The sequence below is a fragment of the Heterodontus francisci genome, chromosome 17 (genome assembly GCF_036365525.1).
Source record: "Heterodontus francisci isolate sHetFra1 chromosome 17, sHetFra1.hap1, whole genome shotgun sequence".
Taxonomy (NCBI): Eukaryota; Metazoa; Chordata; class Chondrichthyes; order Heterodontiformes; family Heterodontidae; genus Heterodontus; species Heterodontus francisci.
This window is the reverse complement of record NC_090387.1, coordinates 41,376,075-41,390,783: the sequence shown is the minus strand read 5'-3', so window position 1 is coordinate 41,390,783 and position 14,709 is coordinate 41,376,075. Positions and strand designations below refer to the sequence as shown.

Sequence of the window (14,709 nt, the reverse complement as noted above, 5' to 3'; positions counted from 1 at the left end):
AAGAAATTCCTCCTCATCTCCAACTTAAATGGGAGACACTTTATTTTGAAACTCTGCCCCCTAGTTCTAGATTCCCTGACGAACATCCTCTCACCATCTACCCTATCAAGCCCCCTCAGAATGTTATACGTTTCAATAAGATCACCTCTCATTCTTCTAAACTCCAATGTATATAGGCCCAACCTTTCCTCATGAGGCAACATCTTCATCCCAAGAATCAACCTAGTGAACCTTCTCTGAACTGCCTCCAATGCAAGCATATCCTTCCTTAAATAAGGAGACCAAAACTCAGTACTCTAGGTGTGGTCTCACCAATGCCTTGTACAGTTGTAGCAAGACATCCCTACTTTTATACTCCATCCCCCTTGCAATAAAGGCCAAGATTCCATTTGCCTTCCTCATTACTTGCTGTACCTGCATGCTATCTTTTACTTTTATTCATGTATGATGACATCCAGATTACTCTGTACTGCAGCATTCTGCATTCTCTCTCCTTTTAAATAATATTCTACTTTTCTGTTCTTCCTACCAAAGTGGACAACCTCACATTTTCCGACATTATACTCCATCTACCAAATTTTGCCCACTCACAACCTATCTATATCCCTTTGCAGAGTCCTTGAATCCACCTGTCTTCTTTGTATCGTCAGCAAATTTAGCTACAATACACCCTGTCCCTTCATCCAAGTCATTAATATAGATTTTAAATAGTTGAGGCCCCAGCACTGATCCCTGTGGCACCCCACTACTGACAGTTTGCCAACCTGAAAATTATCTATTTAGCCTGACTTTCTGTTTCCTGTTAGTTAGCCAATCCTCTATCCATGCTAATATATTACCCCCAACAATATGAGTTTTTATTTTGTGCAGTAGCTTTTTATGTGGCACCTTATCAAACATCCATTGATTCCCCTTTATCCACCCTGCTTGTTATATCCTCAAACTTTAATAAATTTGTCAAACACAATTTATGTGGATTGTCCAGTTAAGTTTCTGGTGAGCAGTGACCTTCAAGATGTTGATGGTGAGGGATTCAGCGATGGTAATGCCTTTGAATGTGAAGGGAAAATGGTTAGACTCTGTCTTGTTGGAGATGGTGATTGCTTGTCATTTGAGTAGGGTGAATGTTACTTGCCATTTATCCGCCCAAATCCAAATGTTGCCTGGATCTTGTTTTGAGCTGCTAGATCTAGGGCTGAATTTTACAGACCCCCCGATGTCAGTGGTCATAGCAGGGGGGAGCCAGAAAATGCCTCCGGCAGAGGCCCGCCATGGGCCTTGACGCCGAGAAGGCCCAGCCTAATATTGCCGGGGACAGCGAGGCCTCATGGCGACCCCCCTGCCACTCGGCGACGGGAGCCAAATTTAAATATTTAAATTAACGAATAAATGACCTACCCACTCACGCCATCCATTCCGGATCAATATTGGTGCCCCAGTGGCCGGCATTCCCGCATCTTTGGGTCCCATCCGGTAAAGGCCTGCTCAGGTCAGGAAAAAAAAACCCGACCCGAACCCAACAGAACCACATTAGGCCTGAGCCCGGCCCAGCCCGAGACCCTCCATGTTTTCCCGTGCCCGACCCGAGCCGAACCCGACTCAACCCGAGCCGGACTCGACCACCGGAATGTTCACTTTACCTACCTTCCGATTCCGAATCTGCAGGAAGCTGCAGCATGAGTGCGATGACATCATAGAGATGCACACTCGCTCATTGCGCAGACTCAGAGTTTCCCTCCTTTCCGTCCCAGACTCCCAACTTAGGTAGGCTTTTCAACTTTTGACGCTTACGAAACTCAACTTCCCAGCAGAGCAAAATGTAATACTTACTGTGTGTGTCCAACCCGGACCCAGCCCCACCCGACCCAAGCCCAAAAGCTGGACCCAGAAGACGTGTCGTCAGGTCCCGTCAGGTTTGGGTCAGGTAGCAGGCCTTTACCATCCGGGAATCTGAGGTAGAACACTGGTGGGGAGGGGGGAGCAGGTAAGTTTTTCAGTGCAGGAGGGGGGAGCAGCGTCAGAGTGATTTCATTGGTGTAGGGGATGGTGGGAAAGGGTAAAGATTAAAGTTTATGTACTTTTGGGTGGAGAAGGTCAGGTATGCAAGGTAAGTATTTTGGGGGGGAAGTATGACGTATGGAATTAAATCTATGGTTGTTGGCAGGGGCGTGGGAGAAGGGTAAGATCAATTTATTTCATATTGTAACATCCATTCTCCTTTAAAAACTTCAATGTAATGATAGGGCTCAAAGCCCTTTAAAAATGCAGCAGCGCCTGCGCAAAGTCAGTTGATGCCATTTCTGGGGATGGACCGCCTGCCCCCTCCATGTCATCAGTGGGGAGGCGGTCCGCCCCGGCCATGTAAATGAGCCGCCGCAATATTAAACGCAGCGGCTCCATGACGGCGGTCCGCCTGCAGAAATGTAAAATGCAGCCCCTAGTCTGAATCTATCCCCTCCCCCAATTCTTTTTCCACTACACTGATGACTGTATCAGTGCCGCTTCCTGCACTCGTCCTGAACTGGAAAACTTAATCAATTTTGCTTCCAATTTCCACCCTTCTTTCACCTTTACATGGTCTATCTCCGACACTTCCTTTCCCTTCCCTTCCTCAACTTCTCTGTCTCCATCTCTGGGGATAGGCTGTCTACTAATATTCATTATAAGCCCACCGACTCCCATGGCTACCTTGATTACACTTCCTCACTCTCTGTTTCCTGTATGGTGTCCATCCCATTCTCCCAGTTTCTCCATCTCCAATGCATCCGTTCTGATGATGCAACCTTCCACAACATCACTTCTGACATGTCTTCCTTTTTCCTCAACCGAGGATTCTCCCCCACTATAGTTAACTGGGCCCCCAACCATGTCCGACTTATTTCCCGCACTTCTGCTCTCAGCCCTTCCCCTCCCCCCCAGAACCACGACAGGGTTCCCCTTGTCCCCACTTTCCATTCCACCAGCCTCCACATTCAAAGGATCATCCTCCACCATTTCTGCCACTTCCAGTGTGATGCCACGACCAAACACATCTTCCCTTCCCCTCCCTAGTCAGCATTCCGAAGGGATCATTTCCTCTGAAACACCATAGTCCACTCCTCCATCACACCCGACACCTCTTCCCCTTCCCACGGCAGCTTCCCAGGCAATCGCGGGAGGTGTAATATCTGCCCTTTTACCTCCTCTCTCTTCACCATCCCAGGCCCCAATTACTCCTTCTAGGTGAAGCAGCGATTTACTTGTACTTCCTCTTTCAATGTAGTATACTGTATTCACTGCTCACAATGTGGTCTCCTCTACACTGGGGAGACCAAAAGCAGATTGGGTGACTGCTTTGCGGAACACTTCTGCTCAGTTTGAAAGCATGACCCCGAGCTTCCTGTTCCTTGCCATTTCAACACCCACCCCCGCTCTCATGCCCACATTTCTGTCCTTGGCCTGCTGCAGTGTTCCAGTGAACATCAACGCAAGCTCGAGGAACAGCACCTGATCTTTCGTTTAGGCACTCTACAGCCTTGCGGACTCAATCTTGAGTTCAACAATTTCAGAGCATGACTGGCCTTTTGTTTATATTTTTCATTGTTTTTATTATTTTGTTTTATTTTTTAACCATGTGCCTGTTTTTCATGTGGACAGAGCTGCTCATTATTCTGCCATTAACACTCTCTCTGGTCTAATGCTTTGTCTTTCGCCACAAGCATTAAAATGCTCTTTGCCTTTGTCCCATGCCAGCTTTATTATTTAATCGCCCCTGCCCTCTGCCCAATTACACACCTCTTCCCCACCAAACCTCCCTTCCCAAACTTCACTTGCTTAAAACCTAATTCTTTTCTAACCTTTGCCAGTTCCGATGAAAGGTCACAGATCTGAAACATTAACTCTGCTTCTCTCTGCACAGATGCTGCCTGACCTGTTGAGTATTTCCAGCGCTTCTTATGTTTATTTCAGATTTCCAGCATCTGTAGTATTTTGCTTTTATTTGTTTCCTTGCCCATGTTTGACATGATGCCATGAGACTTCATGGTGTCGCGAGTCGATGTGGAGGACTCCCAGGACCAATCCCTGCTAACTATATACCACTGTACTGCTGCTCTGTGGGTCTGTCTTGCTGGTAGGTTAGAATATATACAGGAATAGTGATGAAGGAGTCGGGGACATTGGCTAACAAGTATGGTTCTGTGAGTATGACTATGTCAGGTTGTTGCTTGACTAGTCTGTGGGGCAGCTCTTCCAATTTTGGCTCAAGACCCCTGATGTTTGTGAGGAGAATTTTGCAGAGTTGTCGGGACTGGATGTGCCTTTGTCATGTTCGGTGCTTAGGTCGATGCTAGGTGGTCCATTCGGAATTATTCCTAGATTTTTACGTCGAGGTTGGATACAACTCAGTTGTTTGCTAGGCTATTTCATAGGTCAGTTAACAGTCAACCACATTGCTGTGGGTCTGGAGTCTGACAAAGGCCAGACTGCTTAAGAACGGCAGAGTTCCTTCCCTAAAGATTATTAGTGAATCAGGTGGGGGGTTTTTAAACGACAATCTGGTAGTTTCATGATCACTATTACTGATATTAACTTTTATTCCAGAGCTATCTAATTAAATTTAAATTCTCCAGCTGCTCTGATGGGATTTGAACTCATGTCTCCAGATTATTAGCACAGACCTCTGGATGACTGGTCCAGTTACACAGCCACAATGCTACCGTCCCCTGGCAGCTATCCAGGCCTGATCTTGAGGCTTCAATCTGGAAAACTTCAGTGGGACAGCTGCTTGGTGCCCTGGAGTTCACCTACCAGATTTAAATGAGGACAGGTTCTCACAATCAGTGGTGTCTCTGTTACCAGAACGAGCGGCCAGCCAGTCAGTCAACTAAAAGTCAAAATCGCCCTCACTGAGCCAGCAATGAGTGTGACAGTGTAGATGTCAGCTTCACTGGAGATTTACGAATCTGTCATTTTAGTCTACATGACATCTGTCACTGCCCTTCAATAATTTTGCCCTGTAAGGCACTTTGAAACATATCAAGATGAAAGGTGCTCTATAAAAGCAAGTATTGCTATTTAAGCATATTGCATCAAACGATCGCAATACAAAATATGATTATTTCTGGTGAGTAAATAAACTTTATATTTTCAAATAAATTGCTGGATCACATTTTGGTGGCTGACATCATTGATACGTAATCTCCAAAAAGGATTGTATTCTAATGTTTTCAGGATTGCAGGATGGAGTTTGATGATCAATTTTATGCCTGGAATATGTATTTGTGAACGGTTGTAGTTTTAATATGTAAGCACAGGATCTTAATAAGGGACAAATAATACACAAAAATACTAAACTAATATATTGTGGCATAGATTTTAAAAGGGTTTAGGGTTAGGGTTAGGGTTAGGGTTTAAAATCATCAGAAAAGAACAAAAATACCAAATTGTAGTAATGCCTTGATGACAGAATGACTTGTCCACTATCTATGGCTCAAAAAGATTTCACAGAACCTTTGTAATTAACTGCAGCATTGTCAGCACTTTTTGAAAAATTTTGCACATGTGAGGATATATCATGTACACTGTATGTAACTAAAAGCTACTGTAGTGGCTCTTTCATGCATTACAATGCATGTGTCTAACTTCTTAACCAAGCCGCTAATCACACAAATTATTGCAACTAATTACATCTGAAGGTCTAATTAATTCTTTCAGTACCACATCATTTAGTGCGCATTCACACTACAGCACCTGTTTTGAAAATCCTTATAGCTAATTTGTTTATAAACAAACAATATTTGCATAAAATGCCTAATGAATGGATTAGCAGTTAGCACTCTGATATGCAGGTTACAGCCTTGTAGTATGAATATTGAGTACGGTCACGATAGATATCATTATAGCTGAAGTTATAGAAATCTATCTTTAAAGGAACATCACCTTCAGCAAAAGAAAGTACTTGCAAAATCTTTTTCAACATGTTTACAAATGCACGTCATGTTGAAACTCAACATTGTGTTATTTGTGTATGATGTCATCACAGTGCAAATGTTCTCCTTGCACAAAGAAATAGACATTTGCCAAACAATTTCTCATAAAGATATTGTCCCTTTAAGCAGAAAAAGTCATTTACCATCAAGAAGAGTTGAAAATGTTTAATTGGTAAAAGTATATACGTAATGCTGAAAGATATTAGTATGAAACTTTTTCATGCTATGATGGTTCAATCACAAAGGACTTGTTTAATAAAATATAATCCATGCGCTTCAGAAGAGAAACCTAGGCATAAAAATGACACTTGTCAGGATTTTGAAAAATGTGGTAGTGTAGGTGAAAGATAACCTGGTTTTCAATATTATGAATTTTAATTGAAGTGCTCTGTACACAATGCTGTCATTACCAGTAGTAGCATACTACTTCATAACCCTCACAATATGCTTTTTTCATTCATTATATGAATGATTATGATTCTTGTAACACAAGGCTTTTAAATCAATTAATTCAATCTACAGGTACTGGCATTTTTGTGTACAGGTATTGAAAATGGTTATTGAATATATGTGATAAATGTCTAAGTGCAGGTTAAAACACAGAAGGAAAAAAACTCAAGGAATCTACATGTCAGTGGCACTGACACTGACTTAACATGATGGACAAGGCAGCCATAAGACACATACCAATAAAGGAAAAATATCATCCCCTTGTGCTTTATTTGGAGCCGACCCAGGTGCTCATGGTCTCAGAGAACTGAAAGAAACCTGATGATTTTGACCAGACAAGACAAGCAGTCACTGAACAAGTACCTCTGCTCTGTCACTGAAGAGAAAGAGTGAGCAGACAGCTCAGAAAGTGGCTGCTGTTTACACTCTGCTACTGTCTTACTCTGCCACAAGCTCCAGTGAAGCTATTTAGTGAGTGAAAACCTTAACTCACTGTAAAAACTACCGTCTGTAACAAAAATATGCTAAGTTGTATCACTGCCCTAGGTGAATGCAATACTTATTGTGTGGCAGAGTTTGCACACACGAGCAATAATCAGTGTTGGACCTGCATTTACACATGATGTTCATTTGAAGAATTATCTTTCAAAATGGAATTTAATTTGCATATAAGGAACAAGAGATTTATGATGGGCAACACCGTGCAGCACAGCATCTGCCTAGCATCAGTCATAATTTAGATTGTTTGTGACCAATCCTAAATTCTGCAGTATTTGAAGATGAAGTACTCTTTTGCTATGCTATTGTCAGGAGTCTAAGACTTACAAGAGATTTATTAGTAATCTTATCACAAACATGTCTCAAGTTTTTTTCTTTTAATATGTGCCAAGTTCCTCTGAGGAATTTTCACATTGCAATTATATTTCTCAATGTTCACATTCTGGAGCTTAGTTGATTTTCTCTCCTAAAGAAGGCGACCTGTGAACACACTACAGTGGCTCTGGTGCATTTTTCGTACACTGTTTAATAATCAATGTATTCATCATTAAAATCTGAACCCTGAAGCAATGGTTTTTAGCATATTCTAATGACTAGCAGCTTGCAAATTACTTTGACCTTTCATGTACATTCTGTAAGCACCTTGTTCTAATGTGTACTGTATTTATAGTTTGCCAATACAAACTAGCCAAAGATTGGATAATTACTGTAATCTATTAGCTCGATTGCTCTCCATGCTCATTTGTAGAATGTGTCATATGGGCCATTTTGAAAAGCACTAGGGGAGACAGGATATCCTTCATCTCAACAAGACTTAAAAGAAAGAAATACTTAGTTTTCAAAAACATCGGTAATGTATGGAAACAAATAAAGTCACTCATCCTAATGGACAAAAGAAAGCATCTTCGGATCGAGATGCTCTCTGAGACTGACATAGAACATAACATAGAGTGGCTGAGATCTCTGCTGCAGAATATCAAGCAAACCACTTTTATTGCAAAAAACATCACCCTGACCTTCAAGCAATTCTTTAATGGACAATACCAATGTCTTTATTACAAATGGAAGATAAAAGGTGCTACTGTAAGAAGCTGCAAAAAAACAAATTGGTCCTTGAAAGACTGTTTATGGAAAGGGGTGAATGATTATTTTTTAGTAGAACAGACAAATTTTCTGAGAAAGTGCAGATAACAGCTGCACCCAAAAGGGTGAATCTGTTCAGGGCTCCTCTCCCCCATTCCTCTATTCTACTCATTGACAGTCCATTTTGAGACAGTTATAGATAGATAACATTACAGACACTGGTAATTAAAACAACACTAATTTTGTCTCACTGGCTGCGCTCTGTTGTTTGAAATCATCTATCATGGCCTTCATGCTTCACACAATGAGCAGACATTTGTCTAGTGAAATCTTGCTTAGTCAACACTTTTCTTAATACAGTATCCCAGCATACCTGTCTGCCTGTCTATGTTCTACAGATTGAGATAACAACTACAAAAATGTTTAGTTAGCTGTTATTGTGACAATTACTGGCTATGTTTTTCACAATTAATTTTAATTGTTCTAATTTTCTTTAAAATGTTTTAAATATTTCTCTAACAGGAATAAGTTGTACCTGACTTCAGCCAATGTCTTCTGCAGTGTGAGCAGGACGTGTCACTTTTTTTTAAAGGTCAGTATCCTATTCAACACATAGAGGTTTGAGAATGACTTGGGGTGACTCATTTAATATTTTCCAATTAGGTTAAGATTTAGTGGATCATTAAGATGAGTAGTTAGGCAGGCATACTGTACACTCTTTGGGGCTGCCGTACAATGTCACAAGTAGTGCAAATAGACATGATCAATTGCCACAGATTGCCTTAGCTATAGGCCTTAAATGTGAAAGAGCAGCTCCAGGCATAACTCAATGGTCAAGAGACAATAATCGGGTCTGCAATAATATCAAGAGACCAAATTTAAAATATGGTTTGCAAAGTTTTCACCATTAAAATTTAAACAGACACCACATCACACAGTCTGCCAGGCAAATGTGACTTTAAATAAAAACTTTGACCTAAAGCCTTGGTGAGACATTTTATCAAATTCAATAGTGATTATACAATACTTTACCTCAACAGATATAAAGGTACTTAAAAAAATTAGCTCAGAATCCAGTCATGACTGCTCCCCTAATTGCTCTCTCTGGGAAGCATCAGGCGCTCAGGTACTGACGACACAGATGGAACCTGACTTTCAGGAACCTGGCTTGGGCTGGGAGGTGGATTTCAGTTTTAAAGGTGATTGCTATCTCAGATGAAGCCAGTATAAAGAGAAGCATGAAATTATTCTGTTTAAAGTAGGTTTTATTGATAAGTTTAACATCTTCCTGCTATAATGAAGCAAACTTTAAAACATTCCCAAAATAATATGGAAATGGGTAACTGTATGAACAATAGGATGATGATTTATTTTTTTTTAAGATAGAGCTTTTTAATATGTGATCTTTAACCTTTGGAACAGTTTACCAATAAAACATATTTGTTAATTATTTCTTTGAAATCTCGCAGATAAAGGAAGTTGTGGGATGGTCGGCATAGATTTCCACAAGCTAAAAAAACCCCAAAACAGTAAGATGTTAAAATATAACAATTCTTAAACCGTTATCAAAAGACAAAACTTAACAAGTTGTATATAAGCAATCATTTTAGACACCCATTAGATTAACTGTTATATGATAAATTTACTCTATGTTCCTATATACAGACAAAACAATTTGATAATGGGTACAGTGTGATGAGAGAAAGACACTCCAAAACATCTTCCACTTATTCTTGTATCAGTTCGAAAAAGATTTTTTATGTCATCTCAGTGTCCTGAAATAATATGCAAAATTGAATAACAAGAACAGTCCTAATTTATCTTTCCTGTGTCAGAAAGAAATATTATTGTATGTGTTTGGGCTGCAGAAAGGATGGTAGAGCTTAAGTCTGCACTGAAACTTCAACATTGCACAAAAGCACCACCCAAAGGCTGTCTGTATGCAGGAAATAAGAGACACAGTAGACTGAGTTTTTTGTCAATTTCACAGATGGGTTTGGAAATATGACCCTTCTCTGCAACCTGGCAACGGGTCTTGATTGAAATGGCTTATTTCAACAGTTGCACCTGGTGAGAATTGATGATAATCCAGACTAAAGCATTTTGTGATACACAGATATACACCAAGTTCATGCGTAATTGAACAAGCTCATTAAATGAGCCATGATGTAGATATGACAAAGGGCACTTTAAAGATGAAACATTTATTTCCCTCTTCTCCTGACCATATAAAATAAAAGTTTATATTCTTTGTGTCTGAAGTTTATTTAAATCACTTACAGAATGAATAATGTACATTTTATCATGTTTTAAATAAGGTGATTTAACATATCAATATGCAATGGCATGACAATTTCAAAAAGATCTTGCAATGAAATTTAGAGAATGAAGTTCCTAATTATTTTATTTTGGCATTGTTCTTGTATTTTACATTTTTTTCCTTTTAAACTATCACTCCGGTTTCATGTTTCCCTCCTCCACATTTTCTCCTGAAGGTCCTGACTCATCTTGGGGTATAGCTACATGGGCACTGGTCACAAGATCACAAGATAAATATGGATGAGAAAGGCCTTTTTAGTTCATCCATCCACAAAGATGCGACATTCCTCTCATCACAGTGTCTACATTTTTTTAATTGAAAAATTACATTCTTCTTGCCTCCACTAATCTATTTGAAAGTCATTTCTATTTTTTGAGAGCAGCTTGTGTGAAGAAGAATTTCCAGACATAAATTCTAAATTTGATTGCTGTCATTTTTAGTTTGAAGTCATATTTCAGATTTCCCTTTTCAAGACCATATGTTACCTTATATATGTTTATACAATCTCCCTTCAAGGATGAAAAGTCGAAGTCTCTGCAGACTTTCCTACTAATCCAGACCTCTTACAATAGCAATCAGCTTCATGAATATTATCTGAACTGCTTCCAGTGTCTGACTATCTACTGTGTGTCTCAGTGACTAGTTTGTGCATGACTTCCTCTGACTTGCATTCTACTATAGTAGCTATATTGTTCAGTATTCTATTTGCTTTGATAATTGCTGTTCTGCTTTGGTCGTACATGTTAAATGTTGTGCCTATTAAGATTCATAGATCGCTTTCAATTTCTTTCAAAGCTATTTCAACATCGTCTATGGAATATGAAGCTCACTCATATTTTTTTCCTACATGCAGTACATTACACTTGTCCATATTACATTTTATCTGCCATTGTTCTGCCCAATTACATATTTTGTCCAAACTATATTGTATCTCCTCCACTGCCGTTTCAAGTAACAACTGGACCTCCTTGTGTGAGATCATTTGCAAATTTAACCAATTTACATTGAGTTTCTAGATCCAAGTAGCAATTCCAATTCCAATCCCTAGAGTTTCCTACTCAGCATTCTCTCCCATCTCAATTTAATGTTCTTACCAATTTCTAATCCACCTTCTGATACCTTGTCAAATTACCATTCTACATATATGCATGTTATCAAGATATTTGACTCTGGCTTGAATGTGGGAGTTACAACTGAGCCCAATCCTATCTCTGTGTGACATTTTCAGACATGACAAGCTTGCCAGCAAAGCACAAAGGAAGTGATAATGAGACAGGTAAAAAAACAAAAGATGTGTCTAGATGAGGTGTGAATGATAGGATAGCAGCCATCTGCATGCGAAGTAAAGGGATTTTAAAAAGGGTTATGCCCGGAAGGAGCCGCGATGAAATAAGCAATGAGCTGGAGGAATTATGAAATAAAAGTCAACTGTTGAACTGAACCACAAGAAAATTGGCATATTGTACCACAGACAAAATGGAGTAGAGGTCAGATGACCCCTCCTGTACTGTCAATTTATAAGCCTGTCTACAAAGACAAAACTCATTAACTGCATCTGAATTAGCTTTGGGGAAAACACATTGAAATGGAAAGAAGTCTTTTTCATGTTAATGACTCCTAACTACAGGAATGGAACTAACAAAGGTTCTGTGGACAGACTGACTCCACAGCCCAAGATAAGATGAATAGGTTTGAAGTGGCATCATTGTAACAGAATGGTGCCCATCCAGAAGTCAACAGATAGCAATGGTTTCCAGATCCTGGTCCATTGTGTGATCAGACCGGGGGTGACGGCCCTTTGTCACCTGACAGAGACTCAGATGTGATGGGTTTTTGCATTAAAACGTAGCTCTTTGGAGAGAGACGGGAATCAAGCAAAGACCACAGAAAGCCAGTTCCAGCCAGAAGCTGTGAGATACGGTCCAGCTAAGCAGAAGAACCCTGCTGAATAACAACTTGAACAACCACTGCAGCAGGGAAATTGCAAGGTGACTTTAAGATTCTCCATCTGTGAAAGTAAATCAGGATTCACACCACCAACTTTTGGGCTGAGTTTTAATCACAGAAGACTATAACACTTCAGCAACTCCAAGATAAGGAACATTCAGGCCTGCAACACTGTTATAAAATTTCCTCCCGAAAGAAACTCTGAAGGTTTTTTAAGCAATGGACTCTAATACGGTAATTTGGACTTTAATTGCATCCGACACTTTGCTCTGTATCTATTCTAGTGGGTTCGTACGTCTGTGAATGTGTGTTGGGTGAGATTTCGACCATTTCAGGAATTGTTTAAAAATAGTTTTCTTTTTTTAACCTATGAGGAAACATATCATTTGTCTGTTTATTTGACCCTAAAAACACTCAGGGACTAACGCACTATTTTTAACAAAATACCATCTGTGGTCAATTTGGAGGTGAAAAGTGGAAGCCACCCACACCACTTACGGCCTGTCTATAATAAAAGGAACAAGAAGGAAAGCCGAATCAGCCAAAAAATCTTGAACAAAATGGGGGCAGAGGTTATGATCTAAAATTGTTGAGCTTAATATTGAGTCCAGAAGGCTGTACAGTGTCCAGTCAAAAGAAGAGGTGCTGTTCTTCAAGCTTGCATTCAGCTTCATTGTAAAACTGCAGCAGGCCAAGGACAAAAAGGTCAGAGTGGGAGCAAAGTTTGAAATGACAGGCACCTATAAGCTCAGGGTCATGCTTGCAGACTGAATGGAGATGTTCTGCAAAGTGATTCCCCCAGTCTGCGTTTGGGCTCCCCAGTGTAAAGGACACCATATTGTGAGCAGCAAATACAGTATACTAAATGGGAAGAAGTACAAGTAAAACACTGTTTCACTTGGAAGGAGTGTTTCAACCCTTGAACAGTGAGAAGGGAGGAGGTAAAAGGGTAGATGTTGCATCTACTGTGCTTGCATGAAAAGGTGCCACAGGAAAGGGAGGGGTGTTGGTGTGACTGAGGAGTGGACCAGGGTGTCACGGAGTGAGTGGTCCCTTCAGAATTCTGAAAGGGAGAGGAAGATGTGGTGACATCACGCTGGAGGCTGTGGAAATGGCAGAGGATGATCCATTGAAAATGGAGGCTGGTGGGGTGGAAGGTGAGGACAAGGAGAGACGTATATTTTTTTATTCGTTTGTTCATGGCATGTGGGCATTGCAGGTTAGACCATCGCTGGAATTAAAAACTAGTCTAATGATGGCCATGAAACCATTTTCGATTGTTATAAAAACCCATCTGGTTCACTAATGTCCTTTAGGGAAAGAAATCTGCTGTCCTTACCTGGTCTGGCCTACATGTGACTCCAGACCCACAGCAATGTGGTTAACTCTTACATGCCCTCTGAAATGGCCTAGCAAGCCACTCAGTTTGAACTAACCGCTACGAAGTCAATAAAAAGGAATGAAACCATACGGACCACCTGGCATCGACCTAGGCACCGAAAATGACAACAGCCAACCCAGCCCTGTCGACCCTGCAAAGTCCACCTTGTTAACATCTGGGGGCTTGTGCCAAAGTTGGGAGAGCTGTCCCACAGACTAGCCAAGCAACAGCCTTACATAGTCATACTCATGGAATCATACCTTCCAGACAATGTCCCAGACACTGCAATCACTATCCGTGGGTATGTCCTGTCCCAAAGGCAGGACATACCCAGCAGAGGTGGCGGGACAGTGGTCTACAGTAGGGAGGGAGTTGCCCTGGGAGTCCTCAACATCGACTCCAGACCCCATGAAGTCTCATGGCATCAGGTCAAACACGGGCAAGGTAACCTTGTACTGATTACCACCTACCGCCCTCCCTCAGCTGATAAGTCAGTACTCCTCCATGTTAAACACCACTTGGAAGAAGCACTGAGGGTGGCAAGGGCACAAAACGTACTCTGGGTGGGGGACTTCAATGTCCATTACCAAGAGTAGCTCGGTGATGAAGGAAGGGCAGTGGATGTTATCTGTATGGACTTTAGTAAAGCCTTTGACAAGGTCCCGCATGGCAGACTGGTACAAAAGGTGAAGTCACACGGGATCAGAGGTGAGCTGTCAAGATGGATACAGAACTGGCTCGGTCATAGAAGACAGAGGGTATCAGTGGATGGGTGTTTTTCTGAATGGAGGAATGTGACTAGTGGTGTCCCGCAGGGATCAGTGCTGGGACCTTTGCTGTTTGTAGTATATATAAATGACTTGGAGGAAAATGTAGCTGGTCTGATTAGTAAGTTTGCGGACGACACAACGGTTGGTGGAGTTGCGGACAGTGATGAGGATTGTCAGAGGATACAGCAGGATAGAGATCGGTTGGAGACTTGGGCAGAGAAATGGCAGATGGAGTTTAATCCGGACAAATGCGAGGTAATGCATTTTGGAAGGTCTAATACAGGTGGGAGG

At 41.1% G+C, this 14,709-nt stretch overlaps 1 long non-coding RNA gene across 2 annotated transcripts in view; it reads left to right on the top strand.

Moving 5' to 3' along the window:
* LOC137378871 (uncharacterized) overlaps nucleotides 1-14,709 on the top strand; it is a 64,989-nt gene that overhangs the window by 39,663 nt on the left and 10,617 nt on the right. Inside the window, exons 3-4 of one of the 2 annotated variants that reach the window (XR_010976685.1) lie at nucleotides 8,523-8,592; nucleotides 9,470-9,784. This is a non-coding gene — a long non-coding RNA (uncharacterized lncRNA). Of the gene's footprint in view, nucleotides 1-8,522; nucleotides 8,593-9,469; nucleotides 9,785-14,709 lie in introns of those variants that run through there. The other variant, XR_010976686.1, reaches the window with a different exon arrangement.